Source organism: Ischnura elegans, chromosome 4 (genome assembly GCF_921293095.1).
Source record: "Ischnura elegans chromosome 4, ioIscEleg1.1, whole genome shotgun sequence".
Lineage (NCBI taxonomy): Eukaryota > Metazoa > Arthropoda > Insecta > Odonata > Coenagrionidae > Ischnura > Ischnura elegans.
The window spans coordinates 20,717,134-20,739,859 of record NC_060249.1 but is presented as its reverse complement, the minus strand read 5'-3'; the positions used below and the strand labels follow the sequence as shown (position 1 = coordinate 20,739,859).

The 22,726-nt window shown below is 36.9% G+C and overlaps 1 protein-coding gene across 1 annotated transcript in view; it reads right to left on the bottom strand.

Annotated features, from left to right (window-relative positions):
* LOC124157128 overlaps window positions 1–22,726 on the bottom strand; it is a 225,279-nt gene that overhangs the window by 92,726 nt on the left and 109,827 nt on the right. The gene's annotated exons all lie outside the window — the stretch shown is intronic.

Below are 22,726 nucleotides of genomic sequence, written 5' to 3'. Positions count from 1 at the left end.
TGGGGGTGTTTTGAGTGAACTACGAGCCCTGGGTGGAAAATCGCATCGTTCACCACAAGCAACGGCACACAAACTGGCCTCAAAGCTTGAAAGTAGGAGAATATGGGTAAGAACAACAGCGTTGCCTCTTTAGAAGCCCGTATTGGGCTTATCACGCATTCCAACGGGTATAAAATCATATGTTATTAGCATTTTATTTAAAATTATAAATACATATGCATAAGTCAAAATCAAATTTATGCTCGGATAAAGAAATAAAATTTGTGATACTGATAAACTCGAAAAAAGTGGTTGAGGAGAGTATTGCAGCATTAAAATTAAACAATGCACATTAAAACATAGTTTAATGTATAGATATGCTTTTTGAAATTGGAAAAATGCATATAAAATTTAAAATTACTTAAATATAAGTTGAACAAGTTGGAACTTTTCTATTTGGTTTTGTTAGGTTACGACGCGTATTTATTAGTAAGCCATTATCATGCGTACAGACTAACACTCGAAACGCATCATGCATTAGAACCGTGGAAAAGTGCCACGACGTTTGAGCTGCATTACGAAGCCTTTCAACTACATCTCGCATGGAACGGCTAATTTTATAATCACTTGATCAATCCAAGAACTCACTTAAATCTAGGATGAAATGCGCTCGATTATTCCCCAGGGTGAGCTGCATTACATTCAATTGATACGTCGAGAAAGCACCACACTATTCTTCACTCGCATATTGTGTCGTAAAAACGCGTATACCCTTTGCAAAACGCCAGACACATTTAAAAGAAATGAATGTTGACGAGTTATTCCACCATTTGGATTGGAGATGAGCCAGCAAGAATGAAGAATTCAAGAAATCATAAAGATTTCCCACTGAGTACATTAGGTGGCGCTGGAACAGACGGAGACGGACGGTTAGCTATCTTCTTCATTTCACTGTCAGTTGAGGAATTTCTCCGCGGAACCATCGTCACGGGTCCTTACGAGGACGATCACTTAGGTCCTCAGGGAAAGGCAAGGGCGGAGTGGAAGACGAGAGAACGGATGAGAGGGAGCGGTTGCCCTTGGCGGTGACAGAGTCACTCAATTCCATTTCATTGTCGGAGACAAATACGCCCTCCTCGACAAGGCGGGAATTCCGGACCAATTGGAGGAAGCCAAGTCATTCCACGAGGGAATATGTCACTGAAAGGGGAAGCTTGCCTGTCGCCGAAGGGTCAACAGGGAAGCAGTGCAAAATCGTAGATGTAGTTGGAGGAAGGTGTGGTTATCTATGGACTTCACATTTCCAAGAACCAAGTAGCTAACCCAAAGGTGGTTCATTCAAGGGAAGAATATATGGAGATGAATTCCAAAACAAATACCTTTAAAATGTCCGTCTCTACTCATGTTATCAGGAACAGCAACGGTTTCTTTATTAATAAAATTAATGGCATCTCTCGCTAGGACGACACAATGTTATGCATGTTATTATTTTTCTATTGGTAAATGTTTTCATCTAACTTCATTTTCTCTTCCATCTTTCAATTCAGATTATCATATTTGAGCTTACTTGACCGGCATTTCTTCGAGGTAACTAATTTGCATTGCTTTAACCGTGCATGCATATAGATACTGTAATAATAACTATGCTTTGGCAAGTTTTGGGTTTCTATGTGTGAGTAATTGTATTGTTGCCTTGGGTTGAATGGGGTGATGCAAGATTGGTGGGAGCTCACACTACCTTCATGAATGTGAACACATTTCCGTCATTATGAGTGTTTATTTATGACCTTGGGATTTGCATGAGAGGATCCTGTTGCATACTGTATGCTAACAATGTTTTATCCCCTGCCGAAAACCCTTGAGGTGGCTCGAAGGATAGTAAGTAGATGTAGATCACTGGATTCTACAATTTTACTCGTTGAGATGCCCATGAAAACTAAAACAATCTACGAAAGGACATGGCTCAGTGGAATAACTGTGGAATTGCCTCCGATTCATTTCCTGAATCAAAAATCATGAGTCAGTGGAAGAATAAACATTGAATCTATAAAGCAAAGCTTTTCATTTGTACCATGTAGTCGTAGAAGTTAAAAAAATACAGGATATAGCTTTTATAGTCCCGAAATTGACCAAAAGGGAAACAATGATGAAATAATATTATATTTCCCTGCATAAGGATATGCTATAATGTACAGCGAGTGTTTATCCTAGTTTTGGTAAGAAGTTTGTTTTTCGCACGACAAAATTTCAAAAGCAGAAAATCGTGTGAAAACATTAATGAAATATCATAGCTTCTTCTTCTTCCTTCCAGGATTAGGCTACTAAGCCTATTCCGGCTCCACATCACCATCTTTTCCTTGGTCTTCCTATACTTCTCTTGCCAAATGGTTGATATTCCATTGCTTGCTTTGGAATTCTTTCATTTGGCATTTGAAGTAAATGTTCTTTCCATCTATGTTTGTATTCTTTTAATTTGTCAGTGACTGCTTGGACACCAAGTTCATCTCTTATTTGAGTGTTTCTTATTTTATCCAATATTGTGCAACCTTTAACTGATCTTAAAAATTTCATTTCAGACGATTCTATCTGCCTTAATTCCTTCTTTTTTGTTACCCAACATTCTGATCCGTAGAGTACAGTAGGGACTGCCATCACTTTGTAAAATTTTATTTGTGTATCTTTTCTTGTTTTGTTCTTTAGAGTTCTTCTGATAGTGCCACATATTCTCTGGAAAGTGTTAACCTTATTTATAATATCTTTTTCCTCGTCATATGTTATGTCGCATCCTAAGTACTGGAAGTGCGACACTTGCTCCAGGACTTGATCCTCAATAACAATTTTTGTTCTTATCGGGTTGCTTCCTAAAAATGCCATAGTCTTTGTTTTGTTTTTTGAAATTCTCAGGTTGTATAGCTTGCTCAACTCGTGTAGTCTGTGTACTGCCATCTGGAGTTTGTCCTCTTTATCTTGTATTATAACGTGATCGTCAGCAAACAGCATCGTATTTAAGTATTGAGATGGTCCTATTTCTATGCCTGGTGATACATTATTCTCTTTCCACATTCTTATAACGTCATCTATGTATAGATTAAACAAGGTTGGGGATAGGCTGCAACCCTGTCTAACTCCTCGGTTAATGATAATTTCTTGGGTGATCTGTTTCCCTGTGTCAATTACAATTCTGGTGTCTCTGTATAGACTCTGGGAAGCTTTTATCAGATGTCTAGGAAACCCTCTTTTCTGCATAACTGACCATAACATTTCTCTATTTACACGATCGAATGCTTTTTCAAAATCTATGAATGCCAGATGCGTTTCCAGATTGAACTCTCTTCGTTTTTGAATTATTTGTTTTAAAGTAAAAACATCGTCGATGCAAGATCTTCCCTTCCTAAATCCAGCCTGTTCTTCTAATAAAATGGCATCAGAGATAGCTTGTAGTCTAGTATTTATTATTCTACTGTAAATTTTGTATGCAGTATTTAGTAGGCTTATACCTCTGTAATTCTCTGGATTATTTCTTTTTCCTTTTTTAAACAATGAAGCAACCTTCGCCACATTCCAATCCTTTGGGATTTCAAGCTTTTTCCAACACATGTTGTATAGATGGAGGATTCTTATTTGTAGGGATGTACCTCCATATTTTATCAGCTCTGATTCAATTCCATCTATGCCAGCAGCTTTCCTATTTTTTGTCTTATTCAGAGCACATTCTAGTTCTTTCAAATCAATAGGGTCTACTCCTATTGTTTCCTCTGGAGTGTTGATCGTATCATCTAATGTTGGATCATACCATAATCTCCTATAGTGTTCTATCCATTCTTCCTTCGGTATAACATTTAGTTGGGCAGTATCTTTCTCTGATTTGTTGAGTTGTTTCATCAGTTTATATGCTATTTCTTGCCTACCATGAATATCATCCTCTACTCCACTTATAAATCTATCCCATGATATCATATGTGCATTCCTTATTATCGCTTTCGTGTGGTTTCTGACCCTGTGATATTTTTCTTTCGTTTCCTCTGTTTTTCTCTGTAGGTATTCTCTGTATGCTTTGTTTTTATTTTCGATGGCCTGTGCTGTTTCCTCGCTCCAGATTTTTAAACCTCTTTTCCGTTTCTTTTTATTTCTGGTGCCCAAAACTTCATTAGCTATTTGTAAAATAGCTTTCTTAAGATTTTCCCATTCCTTATTGATGTCATGTTCTGGTTTTATCTGTTCGAGCAGTTGTGTAATCCTGTGTTGGTACAGTTTTCGAATACTACTCTCTTTCAAAAGGTATGTTTTGAAGATTTTCTTTACTTGACATTGTTTCTTTTCCGTATTATGCTTCTTCCACCTTGCCCATAGTTGTATTTTTGCCTTAACAAGGAAATGATCGGTGCATATATTTGCTCCTCTATATACATGTGTATCAGTTATCCTCGAGGCTAATTTTCGGTTAACAATTATGTAATCAATTAGGGATCGGTGACCCCTGGCTGACCAGGTGAATTTATTGATATCTTTTTTCTTGAAAAATGTGTTCGTTACTTTTAATTCGTTGAAAGTTATAAATTCTCTTAATTTACTTCCATTTTGGTTCAGATGGTCTTCTCCTTGTACCCCAATCAATTGTGGAATTGGCTCTTTCCCAATTCTAGCGTTAAGATCACCAGCTATTATTACGTAGTCCCTGTTATTTAACTTCCCTATTTCTTTTTGCAGTTGCTCATAGAAAATCTCCGTTTCTTCCTTTTTCCCATCTTCAGGTGCATATGTTCCAAGTATTGTTAAATAACCCCTATCAAATTTGAGTCGCACCGTTATTATTCTTTCGTTTATGAAAGTGTATTCCCTGATATTATTTTTCCATTTTTTGTCTATTAAAACACTCACTCCACAACGTGCTCTTTTATTCTGATCAACTCCACTGTATATCATTACGTAATCTTCCAAGTCTTTTGACCCTTTGAGTTTCTTCTTTGTTTCAGTGATGACCGCCATATTCACTTTGTATTCTTTAAGGGTGTTGTTAAGTTCTAACTCGTGATTGCCTAAGCCTTGTACATTCCATGTGGCTATGTTTAATATATCCGTTATACCCGTATTCATGTCCTTACTTTTGCCTAGTCGTCGTCTGTTGAATCCTAACCTATTCCGAGGCTCTCTGTGAAGCTTATGAGTTAAAGAAGGTTTTACATGGGCAGGTTACCGGCCTGTCGCACAACCCCCAACCTGGAGGACCAGTGGGCTACACTTAGTCAGTCCCCTACCCTTCGACCTGTCTGGCTTGGGTGGCCCTACCAGGAGCATACGCTCCCGCCAGCATAGCTCTCCGGGTCATTGGGGCACTCAAACCTCTCCACCACGATAAGGTGGTAGCCCTGGGAGAGGCGTGCCTATCTTGTACGACCTACTCGAATATCATAGCAATAGTGAAAATTACAGTATAAAATAATTCCGAGCCACATAAAATATTGGTTCGAAGAGTTAAACATTAACATGTTTAAATGGCACTTTCCAAGCAGAAGAAAATGGAAGGTAAGTAACTTCTATGAGAGACCTTTATCCGATGCATTGCCATGATGAGCCTGTATTTAACACCAAACATGTTACTTACACTACATAGCAGTTGGACAGAAATACCACACAGCTTGAAGTCCCTTACTTGAAAAAGAAATTAAAGGAGCAATGAAGGGGAAAGCGCGATATTACTACATGGAAGGAATTTCGAATGAAAACTGGAAAAAAATATTATAAGCTTAGTTTAATGTAATTTTCTATGACCTTCGACGAGATTTGCAAGGGGAAAATTTAAGGAGAGTGCAAGTAAGCTTTTGAAAAAATATCAAAGTATGAATGAAAATTTATAAAAGTATCTAACTAAAAATATTCTTTATTTCAACATGATTTTCTTAAAGAAATGCGTTTTATAAACTGGGATTCTGTAATTTAGAAAATACGGAAGATTTTTCTTCTGAGGAAAGACAAAGGATTCATTCAGACTTAACTAAAGCCTTGCGATTACATCTCAAAACTATGACAACCAAGCTAGCATTGTTCACTAGAGTATTTAGTAATAAAAAGTAATAGTGTAAGTGTGTTGTATTTCATGATGTAATGCTTACAAATGACAATACATTTTTCGCCGTGTGGAAAAAAATCGCTATGTTACGAATACTAGATGACGACAAGCGTGGTAAGGTTAACACAGACTGGGCACAACAAAACTACTGCGGAAAATCTGGGATTACTTTTCAACAGATAAAACAAGTTTTAAATTTAAAAAAATCACTAATTACAGCTTGATTATAAAAATTCACTAAAAACTTATAAATGTATGCAGAAGGAACATTATGCACAGCAATTCACCGAAAAATGCGGGTATTACACTACTTCAAATCCTTAGAGTAACGTATGAAATTCTTTCTGCCACTGAATTATATTCAAACCGAGTATCGTAGGCTATATGATTCCCTATGAAATGAACGGCCAATATGTGTTTGCTGAAAGCCAAAGCAGTAAAAGACCGGTTCCTTTTTACAGCGTTCTATAGCACTTTTACGATCCAACCCGATACCAGCCCACTGAAGAATCACTAAAATTTTCGCCTTTTGAAAGAAATACGTCTGCGGGTTTTTGTATGCAACCTGCATTTTTTCAGATATAACCAAGGACGCGGTTGTTCTTGGAGTGAATTAAGATATTCCTTACAAGAACATTTATGCTAGTAGATGAGCCAATTGTTACTGGCAAAAGACATAACTCTGTGCATTATCCCTCATGGGCCCACAGCGAGTCCCAAAAGGAGAACGAATTGCAGAACATAAAAACTGGGGAAACATGATACACCGTCTGCATTTATATTCTAGATCCGCCTCTTTACCGTGAACTTGATATTCCAAGGATTTATTGTATCGCTTTTCAGAAGCATCAGGTTTCCTTTAATTCGTGTTAAAGCCTCTGGAAAAATAAACATATGCAGAAAGAAATTGTAATAAATATTTAAACGAGATTGAAACAGCATTTTCTCAAATTTTATCGATTCCAATTTCACATTTGCATCGGTAAAAGGAGTAGAAAATGAGTTAGCAATTTCCAAAGAGCAGTAAAATGTTCCATATTTTTGAACAACTATATCCATATGCCGATGCTATAATAAGTTCCAATTATTCCACATCAGTTCTTTCAACCATTCATTCATAATAACCACTCCACACACTTTTGCTGTCAAATACCAAATTCTAGCAACGAATGTATGAAAGCAAAATCCTAATATGCAGCCATCATTTTGGCCATACTCTTAATCAAGCATGTAAAATAATAATGCAAAACCGTAATCCTATATTCATTACTAATTTAAATTTGGTCAAATTAGATTTTAGTTTAATTTCAATTAGATTTCAGAATGGTTCACCGTAAAATCATTTCCCCATTGATACAAGAAATGGTTCCTCTGCCATTTTTTATTATCACCAATAGCGATAAAGATTAATAACGAAGTGACCCCTACTTTTCCGTTTTTCTAGCCATATAGTGTCTCGAGCAATTAGCGGCTACATATCGACGGACTTACATATTACGCCTATAGTTGAAAAGTTCATGACATCACCGACCCTTGCCCAGCGGCTCACTGTTTCTCCGCTACTTCTCGGCCTCAAGTTATTCATAGTCATAAACACCCATTAAAGATTCTTTCTGTAAAAGACTGGGTCACTCTGAATGACTTCATGAACTAGAATTTAAACTAAGTCACTAACCGATGAAAAGAGAGCTGTCACTTTTCAATTTTTTCATTTTCAAGTTATGAGAAAATATCTGAATGAGGAAAACCTTTCTTAATTTATTGTTTACTTTCCCGTTCATATTCCGAGTTATTGAATTTAATTTTAATTTATGGTCTAAATGAACGATTCCATTGCTTTGAATTTTTCAGAAACACACCTTAAAGATCGAAATGATGAACACGACTACACAAAGAGTAAGAGATCCAACATTTGATACCATTCCATTTATAAGTAGAGAGCGTACTAAATTTTAAATTATTTATTTATGACCTCTCTAAATTATGAAGATTTTTATTGAAATATTTTAGTACAGATTTAAAATGGTCAAATATGATTCCTTACTGATGATTTTTACTGCTGCTCACATTAAAATTTTAAGTGTTCACATCGATAAATTTAAGACCGAGAATACATTGTACCAATATTTGCTTTAAATTCATCATTTCAACTTTTAAGTATCGGAAAATACGATATTTAATTTTTTGGTCTTTAATTGAAGGTTAGCTCAACATTGCCTAGTTAAAGATATTCATAAAATATATTTTCTAGCGACGGATCAAATTTAAATTCCTTGAATCAGATTACTTGCTCTAAATTATTCAAAATAACTAGCAATATGCATGTGGCGGGGATGGTTTGAACTCAAGCCGATTGCCTGAAAGAAAACACCGACCATTGCATTTGTGAAATCAGTGTTTACCTTGCGACTGTTTTAACCATAGCAAAATTTATTAACATTTCTCTTTTACCCGTGAATAAACGGATTTTCCATAATTTTCAATGCATCTATCTTAATTTACTGCATCTATATATCAGTTTAATAGAATACGCCAACCAGACGGTCTCCGAATCTGTAGCAGCTCTGAAACAAATCAGTGTACAAATCCCTCATGCAATAAAAAGTAAATGAATCATTTTCCATTTAATCGCAGGCGAGTGTTTCTCACGCGGAGGTTCGAGTTTATCCTCGTTATAGTTCGGTTAATTTATCCTATCAGGGGGAAAACTACTCTCACAGAGCATGGGTAATTTACGGAATATAATGGAATATGCGATTCACTACTTTTCAAACATATATAGTTCAAATGTTGATGGAGACTTTCGCGGGGTGGTGCAGCATGCATCATCTGATGAATCGACGCGGAGGTCAACCCGGAAACCTTGCCACGCATGCATATATAGTTCACTCCGAGCCATGTTCCTCTTACAGGACCAATATCCACACACCATGTAGCGCCAACTCCAGACTCCGAAAAACATCATTCCTATTTAGTACGATGTAACGTTTCACCAATGTTCTCTTAACGTTGCTTCCTCCGGTAACCGGACGAGCTCCACCGTATTTTCTCACCATGTGTCCAAGGCTCCTTCTCTCCTCGCTTCCTCGTGAGGCCTGTCATCACCACAGCCACCCAATGTTCCCACATCTCTCCTATTCGAAGTCTCCCACCCTAGTAACACCCAACCGAAGCTTTATTGGTAACCTCCGTTTCCTCCGACTTCCAACGGCCGGAGCAGCTGGCTCCTTATTCTCACGCTGCACAGTGGGCGGAAATCGAAAAAAGTGTGACAAAACCCTAAATTTTCACTATTTTTTTCGTAAACAAAAATGGTACAGTCCGATAGAATAATGTCCAAGGATTAAGTAACTATGGCTATTTCAATATTTGGTTCACCCATTAAATCATTGGAATCCGTTAAAGACGAGAAAAAATTATAAAAAATGTCAATTCTGAATTTCTGCAAAAATCGAGTATTTACTTTCGCTATTGAGCCGTTAATATAGTTTTCCATAAATTTCTACGCATATTTTGTAAAAGGGTAAACCTTTCCTAAGAATTACATGGGATAGTTTATTTATTTTTATCAATTTTTCATATAATAATTAAACATTCAAAAGTGCATTGTTTTTGGACTATTTTTGACATAAAGTGGAAAAAAACTTTATGAGGGCGACGAGACTCGATCTTAAAATTCATATGGAAATAAAGACCTGAATCTTGACTATATGATCCAAAAGAAAAATCTTGCTCCAACTTGCTACCTTGCTTGTTGATGGGATATGTATAAAAAGTCAACGCTGCCGCCCGGCCCGGCCGCGGATTACCCTGATTTGGTTTTTGCTCCAGTTTAAAGCAAATAATGGTTCCACCACTATTATTTTTACCCCAATTGTTAGGAAAGATGTGAAATCTAAATGTAAAGGCAATATTTTGTCCAAAAAAATTTCGTACTCTCTTGTTGCACATAGAAAGTAGAAAATTCGCCGCTGCCGCCGGTCACCCATGAGCCCTATGAGGACGTGTGACCATACGTCGGCAGAGTGCTTTGTTCCCTTATTCGTACTTATTCTCACACACATATGTACAGGGGATTTCCCGCACTTTAGGTCCCTTCAAACTAGAAATCCCTCCGACCTTGAGGAGAGGGAAAGAATCGAAGCAGGCGCGGTCAGTGCACACGACCGACAGACCGCAATTGTTCCTTGGGGCGGTAATCCGCTTCCACTACTAGTAGTTCTCTAAGTAACACCTCTTGACTACTCCAGCTTATTGTTCCTTCAAAATGTGGGGCTCTTGAATTTGGTGTTTGGGGCTAGGTTGTTTCTTTGAAACTCGCCGCTATTTGTTTTACCACCGCAGCGCACGTGCATCGGTTATTGCCATCCAAAAGATCGCTTCTCTGGAACACGCTAGTGAACGAGTTAGCTGGCGATTTACCGGGCGGTTTTCCCAAAAATTCACACGTTCTATTGTCTTAGATAATGTCTTGCTTCCTCAGTTTTACTCAACCGGTCAGTCTAACTTAGCTGGTGAGTGTTGAAACATCGACGTCTTTTAGCCACAGTGACTACTGACAGAGGAGTTCTCCTAGGTGAGCCCATCGATTGGTTACCGGTTGTCGAACTTACTCTAATACAGAGAGGTCGCACACGACGGAGGGAATACATGAATCGGTCACAGGTATGATTAACACGACTAGTTGTCGAAATGTTTTATGTCGATAAGGCAACGTTAGAAAATGTAGCAATTTTTTGTGGCTTGTAGATTTAGAAGCTTTTATCTCCGACAGGGGAGAAAACGAAGAGGAGGAAAGTGACTCGAAAAGAACTGCACGATGCTATGTGCCAAGGAAGGGTGTAGACGGTAGAGTCGAAAAAACTATTGGCATTCAAATTTCTATAAAAAAAATTAGTATTGGGGGAGATGCAGAGATAAAGGATTTTTTGGGAAATTAGCGACTTCTAATTGATGAAGATCGTTTCCGCGAGTATTGCTCTTCCACTACCGCCCTTTATGTGGAGCACTCTGAATGGTATTATATACCCCCAACTGTGCATAAGATTCTAATACATACATGGAGCGTTTATTGTAAACGCAGCAGTGCTACCCATTGGAAAATTGTCGAAGGAGGCCCTTGAATCGAGGCACAAGGATATTAGGAGGTTCAAAGAGCAGCACTCCAGAAAATTTTCCAGTGCAAAATTTTATTTTTCTAAGACTTCTTCTATCTTCGGACGCAATAGTATCTTCATCAATCGATTCGAATGACGGAAATGTGAAGGTACCTAAGGGAGCTAGGAACCTCCTTCTGATTGACGAGAACGCAGAGTCAGATGGAGACGAGATTGATTGACATGACGAAGGCCTATAACTGTATTTACTCAGGTATGCATTATTTCCATTTCATTAGTCATTCATTTCAGAAACAGAAATATGGTTTTAACTTCTAATGAAAATAATCGAAAAATACTTGCATTAATTTCCGTGGAATACATTGGTAAAATCCATATCCTTAATATTACATAGATACCACGCATCTATACATTCTATGATGTATCGATACATCACGGTTAAGTTGTTTAGGGTTATGTATCAAAGTTTCTAAGTCAGTGATAGTACTTGTATGAATATAATAAGCATCTAGCATGCAGCGCTTTTAATATTAAAATTTGGGAATTTTTACTGTTTCCGCCATTTTGTTTTAGAGAGGCCCCTGATTGTTCTAGATCAAAAATAACATTAGAATCGGATTAAGAAGGTAAAAATAATTCAAAATCGAAAAAATCGTGGATCTACGTTGAATAATAACGGAGATATTAGTTTTGTCAAGCTTTTTTCGATTTCCGCCCACTGTGCGCTGTCACTTCCAAACTCACAACAAAGGTAGAGGTAATTTTATATCCTTACGTTTTAATTAAGTAGGAGAAGTTATACTCTTTACATTTCCGATAATTTATAATACTCAATACAAAAATACTTAAATGTCATGGTAAATCAATATGTATCTGGAAATGTTGGCAGGAAATAGTGAAGATACAGAATGTTTATCAATGATAGTATGATTTTCACTGCAATTCACGTTCAAAAATTGAAATGCAACACATTTGACAACATCAAGACGAGTGCGAGTTAAGCGCTGGTATGGTATCCCATCTGGCAGCGGCTTCCTAATAGCCCATATTAACTCCCGTTCACATTCTTGATTGTGCCAAACATCTTTTACCATAAACCTCAATAAATTTTATTTTTTTCGTGGTAAACTAAATGGAATGAGTCAATAATGAGTGAAAAAATCTCAGGTAAATCCATCGATAAAAAGAAACTAAAATTGTGGTTATAATGGTGAACTGGCATTTGAGGTAAGTACATTAGATTTATGTATGTATGTGGAATTCGCTTGCAAGGCCAATTCACAAGAACAATATTATTATAATTATAGATAAAATTGCGATTCATCCGATTTTTATTCACCCGAACCCTTGCAACGTTAGTATTGAGAAAACTATTGTCCCTCGCTTTGTGAAATTTTCATCGGAGTAAATAGTAGTTCCCGGAAGAACTAGCCAAATCGAGACAATGAAAAAATCATCATTAAAACATTAAATTTGTCTCGTAAATTAAATATTAAGGTTTTTATGTCATTATGTCTCCATAGTAAGAGAAGTCTCAAAATATGGTCACCCCTGATGAAAAAGCAAAAAATGAAGTTATTCGTATAGATATTGAACGTTTGCGTCGAAGTTTTCAGCTTACAACATCCAGCGTAATCTATAAGATTCATATCTGCAGCATAGATAGGGACTGGCAAATTTTTTAACGCGTAATCCAATAGCTTTGATGAAAAAATGGGCCGAAACAAAACACCCTAGTGAACACTGCTCATGAAATTCCAGCGACCCCGGGCAGTAAAATGTAACTCTTTAGCGAAACCCCGACTGTCTACTTGCCCGGACGGAATATTCCATATTTTAGGGAATGCCCAGGGGGCATACTCTGCCCAGGAGATCTGTATAACACGGCTGTAGCGCTCGGACGGGGTCTGCAGCGCGGCGGTCATGGCGATGTGTATGATGGGGAGGTGCAGATGGAACGCTTGAAGGGAACAGGCATAAAAAACAGACGAGCGGAATACACGAGGGTGGGCCTCGGACTACATCCCTGCTCACCATCTCCTACACTATTTCGCTCCCTTTTACTTCATTCCTTTCCTTACTTATTGCCAGTAGAAAAGTGGTAGTTACCGAGGGGCACCAGCCGCGATATGGTCAAGGAGCCCTAAAAGGAAAGCTTCTCCCTAAAAGAAGCGAAAAAGAACATTTTCACGATCGCTTTTTCCACGACTCAAACCAAACAGTTTAATTTACAATTTAAAGTAACGTTTTTTTCAGCTCTTCTTATGCCTAAATTAAAATGCCCACATTTATATTATTGTCCACCTTGTAAGCTATAAAGGCCGCTATACACGGTGAATGATCATGCGAATGATCATGCGATTGATCATGCTGAATGATCAGGTGATCACTCACAGGATCATGCGAGCAAATATAAGAAATACATAAGCTATATATTTAAAATAAATAGGCATTGTAAATATACGAAAAATAACATATATTTGAAAATGAAACAGTGCATTCGATAGTCTTATATTTTTAAAGCCGATAGATACATAATAATTATTCATGTATAAGTATTCACAATGACTCTACCTTCTATATTTCATGCATTTAAATCTTGCCGATTGCCAGGGGGAGGAAATTTGCCAAGTTCTTATCAGGAAAACATTCCCTTGTACCAGGAAGCAATACGAAAACCTTTCATTTTCCGGATCACAGCCCAGAACCAAACTCTATTCAGGCCCCTTAATAACAATTCTGTCGGTGATCATAGTCCTTGGCTTTAGGTCTTGGCGGTCCATCGAGGACAGCAAAGCCACATTTGAACATCACCAACAATCACTTCCGGTTGATAATCTAAAGATCAATGGGTAAGTACCAGCTAATATGTAAGTAAAGTGTCAAAAATGATCAAAAACCTTAATTATATCGGGCTAATTTCATGAGTTGTGAACATATATTTCCACTGTCAAGAGTGTAATCGAATTAAAAATTGTTGTCCATAGGACAGAAGGACTTTTTAAGAATTCTAGGCATGTAAGTGCTTTTCTAGTATCATACGATTGTGATTACAAGTAGCTGTATGACTTGCCACCCCACTGAAAATGACGTCCAAGGATTCAGAAAAAACTAGCCTAATCCGCGGCAGTAAGCTATCCGAGCAAAAACATAATGAAGAATAACTACTTGTAAGTAACTCACAATAATTACGAATGTGAAAAGGAAACGTTTTCTCCAGGAAAGCTAAAAAATGATCGATATCAACCATTCTATTCCAAAATTGTAACTAATTTTTATGCTTCTTGAAAGGCGCGTGTAATACGGTAGCTACTGCAAAGGTAACAGAAGCAAAATAATAGATGATACAAGGTGATCCGACTAACTCCATTTGGTATCAACAAAGCATCGCGAATACCACACGTAAGCCAATAAAACCAATGATACGGGAACACGAAAGAATAGAAAAGAATCCGGTCATTCATTCTCATTATTACCGGAATTAAATCAATTGAAGTTGAAAAAATACGTATAAAAATCTGGCAGCTTTATATTATTCTTTTTTTACTCATCCATGAATTATAAATTGAGTTCAGAGTTTTTCACCGTTTCTCGTGAATGTCAATCGATAATGAAAAACTGCTTCCGAGTCAATTATAGGGAAAGTTAAATAATTAACGTGAAATATTGAATTCAGCGACTCCCTTCAACCAAGAGGTCAATACTTATTTATGATTGCGGAACTCATCCAGCACAAAACATTGCACAATGAGAAGAGCTCATTTATCAGCTTTTGGTGATGAGGGATGCTTGATTCAGCGCCAGAGAATGAATACTTTTATAATAAGAAATAGATAACTGATACCCTATCTGGATCACAAAAATTAATAGGGGAGAAAAAATACTCCAAACATTTACGCAATTTATAATTTCAGGTATAGGAAGTAAATAAAAAAATCTCTCCAAAGATTTGAAAGTTATTAGACGGCATATGAATTTGAATGTCTTATTTTGCATGCTCTCGGCGAAAATCAGCATGAAAGTCAAGGGGGCCACCACCATCAACGTGCCATCAGTCTGAAATAGTGCTTTACTGGAAGTTTTCTATAACATATTCTCCTCTATAAGGGGATAATTTGTTCAGTGTATCAACAAAACGAAGTATGTACAAACAAATGACAGTGACGGCTAGGAGAAGTTGGGCGACATCTACAAGAAGTGAACATTTGGGAATCAGACGCTTGCAAACAGTGTTCTAGTGTAACAAAAATCTGGTATTTATGTTTCTCGAGCATACATCATGATCCATTTCATGCTCAGATCGTCGATGCATTCGCTCTTAATTATGGGTGACTACACCATGGAAATTCTGATAGCCTAGTTTCTGTTACCGGACCCTCTATAACTCGTGTGAATGAAGCAACATTGGCAGACTTTCTACCCCAAGGACCATGTTTTAAACCGTCTACTGTGAAGACAATTTTCAGCAAAAAATGTCAGGGTGTATCATTGTACCCCGTTGCTTTTCATGCCACAAAAATTTTCAGTCTTAATCCGTTTTCCAAAATTTATGAGTACAGAAGTAAGTCAAAGACATAAAAACCTTTCTATATTATGAAAAATCATTATCCAAGAAGAAAGAATAAAATTAAATAATATGTAAGCCCAATAAATGGTTCAAAATAAATGTTATATAAGTGCATGGGAGATAGAACAATTGGTGAATAATCCCGTACTCTTGCATTGCAATGAGTAAAAATCCATGCATGTCATTGCTAAGCATAATAAATCTTCATCCACACTGGCTTAGACGGACAAAAAGCAGGGTCACGCGACATTCGTTCGGGCGCACCGTGGTTATTCATTAAAAAAAATGGGTTGACGTTTCCTCCTGTGTTTGAGTCACTGGTAGCAAAGCACAATGGGAAGTTACTTCTGTCCTTCCACTGCTTTTTTATCCCTCTATTCGGTCCCAGCTTTCAAGCTCCCGAAACGGTCTCATGCGACCCTTTCACTCACCCTTGATAAAGTGGTTGGAGCACGGAAACCGGGTCGGCACTGATATAAAAAGTTTATGCGGAGAAGTTGCTCCTCACCGGGGAATGGAGTTCAAGGCAGCGACACCAGAAACAACAACACCAGCCTATGTCAGGCCTCAACCGCCTTTATGTGATGAATGTAAGCAAAGTAATGAATGGCTGCTAAGTGACTTATTCCTTCACATCACGGAATGCGGCATGCAGCTGACACATTACTCCCCAAAGTCATATTAAGCCAATTAATCTGAGGATGTTCCAAACTTGCTTACAATTCATGAACAATATTCCGTACAGAGGGAGCTATTTTATAAAATATAATAAAACAATAATACTCATAAACTTCAGAAGGGCAATCACAATTTTTATGAATGCTATATTGTTTTCCAGCGCAATTTCCATTAAAAATTAACGTAGTTTTCTGAATATCCAAGCTCATATGACGAGTAGTTCTTCAAGGTGCTGTAACTATTCCTTGTATCAAAATTATACATTAATATCTAATTAATGTAGTAAAAGGAAAATAAATAATAAGTTAACCCTACTCTCAAAGAGCACCACGTTTTATAAACTACACCCTGCTAGCTGCACTGAGCATTAGGTAGAAAATATTCATCATATAAAGGTATGAAAAAGGAGCTTACGGAAAACATTAATCTTTCCATGTGTCATATTGATTATAGACGAGTTCACTTTGTGGAAATTCATCGATAATAATGATACAAACAGCTGTAGTAATTTTCCGCACTTTTTAATTTGCTCGACCGGTTTCAATGCTTACACATAATTAGACCACTCATGATAATGATGTGTAAACATTTAAATTAGCTGAACAAATGAAAAAAGTGAGGAAAATTACTACAGCTGTTTGTATCATTACTCCCAACGGGTATCTAGAGTTGGATGTTTTTACGCTTCAGAGCAAATAACTTGAATACATAGTGTAACGTGTAACAGAGAGAGATAGGGAATATAAAAGATGGAAAAAAATTATTTATCTAAATATATGCAGATACTCAGAAAAGATATAGTTTCCAGCTGTATATTAATATAATTGCTTCTGATTTAGTCATAAAATTCTTTATATAAAAAAATACAATCATTACCAAATCGTTCCTTTTGTTTCTCCTTAATCCACTTTCTGAAGTGGATTGCCTCGAATATCTTGAAGGTTCATTTAAAGGAATAGGTGTAAAATATTTAAAACTAAAACTCTAAACATTAATGAAAGGGATATTAATATCATCTTTAGTGTAATGATTCCATTGGGAGATTAAATTTTTGTAAAAGGAAACCAAATTTTTACTAAGGATAAGGGTATAAATCGCTTCAATTGCTGAAACTCTCCATTTAAAACAAATGTCTAAGACAAATCTTTTCTAAGACTCATAAATGGCTGGATACAAACAAATATTTCGAATAGAGAATATTTTATGCAACGTTTAATAGTTTTACGGAAAAGAGTTAACACTCACAGGTGAGCCATAGAATGATAATGAAGTCTGAAAACAAAATGTTTTTCCATGACAGAGATATGTCTTATAACATGCGAAGATTTAGGTATAAACGTGAAGGAAAAATATTACGAGCACCTTTTCATCCAGTTTCATCATCATTATCAGTACTTTATTCAATAAATAAATCGAAGTTCGAGCCATAAGTATTTATATTAAAGATTCATATTAAATTGAGAAGTTAAAATGAGAAAAGTTATGAAAATAACTTTTATATGTATATATTATATAACTTTTATAACTACATGCTTGTTTTCAATTCTGTGCAATGAATGTGTTCCACAGATGCACGAAATGATAAATCATTGAGAACTTCATCATGACGTTTCTGAATTTTAAAATAGCCCTAATGCATTTGGGAATTGTAATAAGTTGTAATATTCTTCCATCAACATGATCTTTCATGCCGTTTAGTAGCTTGGTATTAAATCATATGCGAACCTCTCACCCCACGTCTAAAATACTGCAGGCTGTTTATCCATTTATCTCACCCGTATGGCAAACCTTCGCTCTTGCCTCAGACAGAAAAAAGAGAAAAAATAATAGAGTCGAATCACGTCCCCGTTACGTATACGTAAGCCTTATCGCTTCCGCACGATTTCACGTGGCTTCAGCGTCTGGCATCGGAGTGATGGCCGGCGACGAAGAAGGGGAAAGGGGATGGATACTGGCTTCTTCCATTACACACACACTCCCACTAAAATTCCCTCTCCTCGAAGAGCCCACGGTAGTAAATCCGGCAAAAAGGCTCACATGAATTCTCCTCCCAGACAAAACGTACGGACACACAGCAGCAGCCACCACGACCTGCTGAATTGACCCTCTTGCTTCACTAACCGCACGTCCCCCTCCTTCCCTTCACCTGAGACCCCCCCGACAATCACCTTGGTAGTGAAGTCGAAGCTCTCTTCCCCTGTTTGCCTTCAAAACCCCTCGACATTTATTCCTATCCCTTGCACGTCCTGACCTGTGACCTGCCCATCCTTCCCCTTCCTCTCTCTCCACCGTTCACCGCAAACCGCCGCCAAACCAGACCTCCTCCTCTTGCACCCTTGGTCCCTTCACTTTCCCAATCCCGAGTCCAGCTCAAGTTTTCGAGATCCAGAATCCCATACACATCTCTCTCTTGCTGTTTCCAGGAAAAAATGTCTTCCCCAACCAATCCAGTTCGCCGTTCTCTGTCCTTTTCCATCATCACATTGGCCCGTTTTCTACCTTCTCACAAATAACTTGGAACTCCCGAAAATGTCATCCTCAATTATACTTCTGAGCCCTCAAGAGCTTCAAGAGACTCTTACCTCCACTTTATATTTCATCTCTTCAGTATAGCTTTCAAGAAAAATTTTTAGAGCGAATAAAATAGTTAATTGTCATTTTTTCTCATCATATTTATTTTATTAGTAGGTTTTTATTCAATAGTTAAGCATATAATTATTCAATATTTTTTTTACCCCACATATTTGGACAAATACATTCGTGGTTACAAGGATATTCGTAAATATTACTAAGGAAAATAAAGCATGCCATTACAGTAAAGATTAAAATAGGTAATAGACAATGTAGTCTTCTAATTCTGCCAGGTCAATACCTGAGTGAATTCTTATTTATGACTGCTTTCTAGCGCTTCTAAAATTGTATTTGTCACCAAGAATTTTAAAGACATGTAAGGAAATGAGAAGCTTCAGTGCCAAATGGACTTTTGAACTAAATGTTTCATTAAATATGGGAAGGCAGAATAAATTTTCATTTTCAATGGTAACTAAATAAATAGGTTATTTAGAATAGAATTAAGGAAATATCTAACGAAGAAAATCTTAATAGCAATCCCATCCATTAGTCTAATGGTAAAATTTCGGTGATGGTCCATATTGATTCAAAAAAATAATAATGAATTCAATAAGGGATATATAAGGACAAACTTAACAGAAACTTTTTTGCACTTGGGACTGTCTCAAAAATTTTTAAGTGACTGCATTTTATTCTGGCCAACAGGTACATAGTTTGCAGCAAATGTAGTTATGTAACAGCTAAGAAAAATAGGTGTCACCCTCATCCAAATATTACCACAGCCGTTTGCCTCTCGATCTCTTAATGAAAGCATTTACAAACCCGAAATTAGACTTCATTTTACTTTAAAATGTCAAGCCACAATGGAAGTGCATATCAAAGCATCTGAGAATTTGAGCGTGCTCAATAGTTTGGGCTGATTTTTCCGATTCCCAAGGGCTAATGATCTTGAAAATGCAAGTTTTTAAGAGCATCGATTGCGGGCAACTCCATTATCGTATTCTCAAGGTTTTGGTGCGAAAGACCTTATTTCAGAAACTTCAGTAGCGAAATTTTCGAATTAGGCACGTAAAAGTTATCCAATCTGCGGTAAATACTAACTTTGTGAAAGCTTGAGGCTTTTCTGGTCTAATAAAAGCCCACCCATTCCAACCGAAGTATTTTGAAGTCACAGCGCGCAAATTGTAAGAGATAAAGTTAAAGTGTTAAGGAAGCCATTGGCCGCTGAGAATAAGCATTCGGTAATGATTCATTTGTAACTTTTATGTTATTTTATCAGTATTGGCTATAACTTGTATGAAAATCAAGCAGGAAAATATTGATAGCGTTGCATGTTCTAACGTTCGCATTAGTAGCCCGCGCAACACCAATTCAGTACTCTGACCAAAATTTATCTTTAAAGGAGTGATTCAGAGACCAATCAACTTTGTATGGGAACTCATTTGACATAGTTTAATAAAAATCACTTCATTTTTGTTAGCCTACAGCTCATAAAAATATAAAAATAGCAATGAATGTTCGCTAGGACGCTTTAGCATGAATTAATGAAAATATTTCCAAATTTCAAATAATATGGATAACATAAACGATTGTTGATATATGTAATGTTTAATCGTGAAATAATTACACTTATTCACTTTGGATTTTGAAATATTTGATGGATGGATACGAAGTTATTTTTCAAAAGCAAATTTAAAAAAACTTTGTGCAGCTGAGATACAAATTAAATACGGTACATAATAAATGATTATATTTTTCGGCCAATTCTTTTTTATTCGTAACCTACTAAATATTTAAAATATCACTGAATGGTATGAAGTTCTAATCCTTGATCCGTGTTTAACGGGCAGCTTTAGTAAGCCTTTCGAATGAAACGAGTATATTATCCCTCATTAGTGGTTACAAGCAGCGTTCTTTCACAGTCTCCTAGGATTAATAAATAAAAGATAAAATCGAATCAGAAATGTGATCGAAAGGGTCGTCGTTCAAGCCAATGCTACCAGCCATTTTGCGGCCAGTGTAATTAGATCATACGTAATTTCCTGGTGAGAAGAGAGTTGGAGCTTTTAATAAGAAAAAAGTGGTTGAGCTCTCTTAATGTTCATATTATTTTCTATTCGTAGAGTTAGGGCCTAGGGCATAAATTTACACGCAAACTTTCATATTCCTAGTTTAGAAGAGGTCGAGGAACTCTCAGAGCAGAGGAAATACAGTAAACACCCCAAGGGTGCCTCAAATTTGCATAAAAACGAGCACCACTGTTTGCTAGAAAATGGAAATTAGCTGGGTTGCGAGGGCGGGAAGGATGTTACGGGCTCTTATTTTTCTTTGAATTTGATGAAGTTAAGCCGTTGTCGGATTTTTCCACTTCGTTGACTCCAGACTGCCCAAGAGCGGATCAAGCGCTGATGCCAGCCCTCGCCGTCTATCCCATTCTCCCGCGATGAATCTTGCAAGGTGTTCACTTAAAAGGGTTAAATATTAACTCGAGGAAAGAAATATCAAAAGATGATTATTATAAAGGGCCTTTTATGCCAGGAACGACTGAGAAAAATGAAACACGACAGATATCCGATCGCAGAATCATCTCGCGTCGCATCAGCAATTACTGCCGGCGTCAAAATGATGTACCGCTATACTTTGCAAATTTATATCTACGCTGTGAGCGTGATAAAAATAAACAATACGTCATTTTTAAGAACAATTTATTTTTAATTGCAATTTGTTTTTTTGAAATAAAAAATGTAGATACACCACAATAAGTGACTCCTCACACAGTGAAATTAGCCGTTTTATTTACTTCATGACTTTTTAACTCAACCCAGGGAAAATTACTACGTTTACAGCATTTATCTTCTACAATAAGTTGAAAGCATTTATGCAGGCTAATAAAATGGCTTTTGCGTATTTTTGAACGCATATTGTTCATTATTTTATCATGCGCATCAGACATGATATACATTTGCAAAGTACAGCGGCATATCATTTTGATGTCGACAGCAATTGAAATTTCATAGCATCTATTGTGAACACGACTATCAAAATTAATGAAATACACTATTTCGACTAAGATAATAAATAAAATGAGATCATGGGATCATTCTAATAGTGACCGGTGCACGTCAAAAAGTGTAAGGCCGTTTTCACACGTACCGGCAAAACCGGTGCCATTTCCGGCACCGGCGCCGGATGCAATGCAACCAAATAAGTTTGGCCTAAATTATTAATTAAATTTGAGGGAGAAAAAATGTAAACTCTCCACTCGTCACACAAACAGAAAAATACGAATTATTCTGCTCACATAGTATATTTGCGCATCATAGTTACCACTCAACGATGCATTTGCATCATATGATAAATATCAGCATATTTTACCTTCTCTATGTATGATTTATATCAGTGCAAATACTACAATTATGTTGAGAAAATTTTGAGAGGTAAGGTAAAAGAGGTAACAACGCAGCCCTCAAGAAAAATTGTCTCCCCACAGAGCAGAAAAGAGAAACTCTGCGTAGGCTATTTTCGATGCAGTTTTTCTTAAATAGTCGTACGGACTCAAGATATCATTAATACTTTTACGAGGAATAAATTTAAGCCATACTTAAAGCTAAACGAGCAAGGTATACGAGGAAATATCCACTGACTTGTATAGACTTACCCGAGCATATAAATACAGGCATTCTACAATAGTTTCTTGGATGAGGGGAAAAATTAAACCACGAGAAAGCTACATTTATACGAATTCTT